The sequence below is a fragment of the Triticum urartu genome, chromosome 3 (assembly GCF_003073215.2).
Source record: "Triticum urartu cultivar G1812 chromosome 3, Tu2.1, whole genome shotgun sequence".
NCBI lineage: Eukaryota > Viridiplantae > Streptophyta > Magnoliopsida > Poales > Poaceae > Triticum > Triticum urartu.
The window spans coordinates 733436768-733441147 of NC_053024.1; positions in this window are offsets into that span (position 1 = coordinate 733436768).

Here is a 4380-nt window from a genome sequence, read left to right on the forward strand (position 1 = left end):
TCAATCAACTAGTCAGCACAGGCTTAACTAATATATATACCTGGCCGGACTCGGTTCGGTCACCGGAGCCATCATCACGGTCTCCTTCTTGCACCGGCATTGGGTCACCGGAGCCGTCCTCATGTTCTTCTTCTTGCACCGGCATTAGGTCACCGTAGCCAGCTTGTTCACCCTCTCCTTCCAGACCATCGGTGTCGTTGAGAAACAACGAGACGACATCACTTCCTTCTGCGATTATGTCCCTCAACAACACTTCTTTTGCTTCGTCTCGGGCGGTGTCCATAGTTTCTACAAATATTTACAACATGGCAATTATTATTCAAACATGACAGATGGATATATTAATGCCAAACGTAGAACTAGCTACCTAATCATAGCAAGCTATCGGGAGGGGGTATATATCGACAACGACGACACTACATCTATGTCCCTCGACGACCCTCGTTCCCGATAAAAAAGAGGAAGAAGAAGAAAAAAAGAGGAGAAGAAAGAATAGAGGAGAAGAACTCCTCTATTCTTTCTTCTCCTCTTTTTTTCTTCTTCCTCTTCTTTTTTTATCCTCTTCTTCCTCTCATGTTCGAGAGGATCGCCGAGGGGTCGGGAGGTTGCGTAGTGTCAAAGGATTCAACAAAACCATGTCTTCATCATTAGGCGAAAGTAACATGTGCATGATGGTACGAAGCTCTTCAAAGTTGTTCTGGAACGGAGTCCCAGATAGGATAATTCGTTTTTTGGTACAAAGTTCAGCAAGAGCCTTCCGAATATCGCTATTTGGAAGGCCTTTGCTGAATTCGTACCAAAAGGCGGATTATTCTATCCGGGACTCCATTCCAGAAAAACTTTGCAGAACTTCGTACCAACATGCCCTGGTTACTTCCGGCTAATGATGAAGGCATGGATTTCTTCAATACTTTGACACTAGGAAACCTCTCTTGACCCCTCGGCGATCCTCGACCCCTCGAACCCTCGAACCCCCGATAAAAATTAAGAAGAAGAAGAAGAAGAAGAAGAAGAAGAAGAAGAAGAAGAAGAAAAAAGAGGAGAAGAAGAAAGGAATAGCTAGAGGAGAAGAAGAACTGACAAAGTCTTCTCCTCTATTCCTTCTTCTTCTCCTCTTTTTTTTTCTTCTTCTTCCTCTTTTTTCCTTTTCTTTTTTTCTCCTCTTCTTCCTCTTCTCTTCTTCTCCTTCTTCGGGTAAGCCCTAGTTTCCCGACCCTCGACCGCTCGACGACACTCTCGACATGCCCTCGTTCCCGATAAAAAAAGAAGAAGAAGAAAAAAGAAGAGAAGAAAGAATAGAGGAGAAGAACTTCTTCTCCTCTATTCTTTCTTCTCCTCTTTTTATTCTTCTTCTTCCTCTTCTTTTTTTCCTCTTCTTCCTCTCTTCTTCTTCTCCCTCTTCCCCTCCTCTCTCATGAATGTTCGCCGTCCCCCCCCCCTCGACCCCTCAACGACCCTCGTTCCCGATAAAAAAATAAGAGGAAGAAGAAGAAAGAATAGAGGGGATCTTTTTTTATCCTCTTCTTCCTCTCCTCTTCTTCTCCCTCTTCTTCCCCTTCTTCCCCGCCTCTCTCATGAATGTCCGACGTTCTTGACCCTCGACCCCCTAAACTAGTTCTCGACCCTCGACCCCCTAAACTAGTTCTCGACCCTCGACCCCCTAAATATCCATATATGAACAAAAATTTCTACAAATGAAAATAACCTAAAAAAATCATATGATCATCTATGAACAAAAAAAAAACATCATTTGATCATCTATCATCTATGAACAAAAAATTCATCATTTGATCATCTATCATCTATGAACAAAAATATTCCTAGATACATAAAAAATTTCTACAAATGAAAATAACCTAAAAAAATCATATGATCATCTATGAACAAAAAAACATCATTTGATCATCTATCATCTATGAACAAAAAAATCATCATTTCATCATCTATCATCTATGAACAAAAATATTCATCATTTGATCATCTATCATCTATGAACAAAAATATCCCTAGATACATAAAAAATTTCTACAAATGAAAATAACCTAAAAAAAATCATATTATCATCTATGAACAGAAAAAACATCATTTGATCATCTATCATCTATGAACAAAAATATTCCTAGATACATAAAAAATTTCTACAAATGAAAATAACCTTAAAAAATTTGCAAAGGGAGGGCGCCGGCGGCCGGACCAAGCTAAGGAGAGGTCGGCAGCGAGGATGGCGTCGGGGCAGGGGCGCGGGCGACAGCGAGGGCGGGCCGGGGCGGCGCGCGGGCGACGGCGACGGGGGCGGGCCGGGGCGGCGCGCGTCGGGGCCGGGGCAGGGGCCCGGGCGACGGCAAGCGACGGCGAGGGCGCGGGCGACGGCGAGGGCGCGGGCGACGGCGAGAGCGCGGGCGCGGGCGAGGCGACGGCGACGGCGGGGCAGCCTGGCGGCGTCGGCGTCGGGGCGGCAACTGCGAGAGACGAGAGTGAAAATTTCCAAAGTGTGAACATATATGGCAAAGCCTTTAGTCCCGGTTCGTGGCACAACCCGGGACTAAAGGTGGGCATTAGTCCCGGTTGGTGCCACCAACCGGGACCAAAGGCCTTGTGCTGCCCGCGCCCAAAAGTTTAGTCCCACATCGCTAGCTGAAGGGCGCCGGCACTTGTTTATAAGCGCTGGTGTGCCTCCCCATTCGAGCTCCTCTCTAATGCAGGCTTTCGGGCCTAAACTTGCTACTGCTTGTGGGCCTATTGGGCCTTCTGCGGGCCTGAATCCTGGCCCATGTAGGGTTTCTAGTCGTATTCAGGCCGTGGAGGCCCAGTAGGTGGCATTTTTTGGCTTTTTCTTTTTTATTTCTACATTTATTTTGGTTTTTTATTTTTTTATTTCTACTTAAAACTAAATACTTATAGTTTTTTAGTGATTTTTTTTTGCTTTTAGGTCACAAAAATTATAAACTTTCTGTTAGTGCCATTAGTTTTAAATTTTGAATAGTTTAAATTTGAATTTTTAAAAATTTGTGTGAATCACTAGTTTATGAATAACTTTACTATAAAAATAGAATTTTTTTTCTATTTATTTTTTTATTTATACTTACAACTAAATACTTATAGTTTTTTAGTGATTTCTTTTTGATTTTAGGTCACAAAAATTATAAACTTTCTGTTAGTGCCATTAGTTTTAAAATTTTGAATAGTTTAAATTTGTTTTTATTATTTTTTATTATACTACATATTTTTTATTATATTTTATAGTATTTATTTATCGTTAAATTTTATAGATTTTTTTTATTTTTTGCTATTTATTTTTTATTTATACTTACAATTAAATACTTATAGTTTGATTTTAGGTCACAAAAATTATATTCTTTTTGCTATTGAAGAATATTATAGTTTTATTTTAGTTGATCATAACATAATATTTTAATTGATTGTTTTTATTTTCATAAAGGTTTTGTAGTTCATTCTGTTTGCTATTAATTCATTCTTTGAGCTAAATGACCCTGAAATTGGAAAGCATTTAAAATGAACTCTGAAAAGGTTGAAAGTTGGCATGGTATCATCATTTCACCCACATAGCATGTTCCAAAAGGTAGAGAAGGATATGACAAAAATTTGATGCACTTCGTGTACAAAATGGACAATCACTTTCGAAGTATCAAAGTTTCAGACAATAACTGTGCCACATCATTGGCTAGGACGAATGGTTCGTCTGTATACCCAAGATTGTTTAGATCCACTGTTGTCATACCGTACTGTGGGTCTACCTGTACCCCGCCTCCTGACATATTGATCCATTTGCCTCAACACATAAAACCTTGAACCATAAGACATGAAAGCATTTCAAATGAACTCTGAAAAAGTTGAAAGTTGGGATGGTATCATAATTTCACCCACATAGCATGTGCATGTACAAAACGGACAATGGTAGCATGTTCGTCTGTTACAAATTTGGCATGGTATCATCATAATAGTTGCGGGAGAAAGTCTTCACTTTTTCTTCGCTTGTGTCATTTGCTTATTGCGCCGTAACCATGGATAATCTTCATTGTTTATCAGGATGCTTGGGTCAGCCTTGACATTGAAGGGAGGAATTTCATGAAACTTTTCATAATCTTCAGACATGTCTGTCTTGCCGTCCACTCCCAGGATGTCCCTTTTTCCTGAAAGAACTATGTGGCGCTTTGGCTCATCGTATGATGTATTCGCTTCCTTATCTTTTCTTTTTCTCGGTTTGGTAGACATGTCCTTCACATAGATAACCTGTGCCACATCATTGGCTAGGACGAACGGTTCGTCAGTGTACCCAAGATTTTTCAGATCCACTGTTGTCATTCCGTACTGTGGGTCTACCTGTACCCCGCCGCCTAACAGATTGACCCATTTGCACTT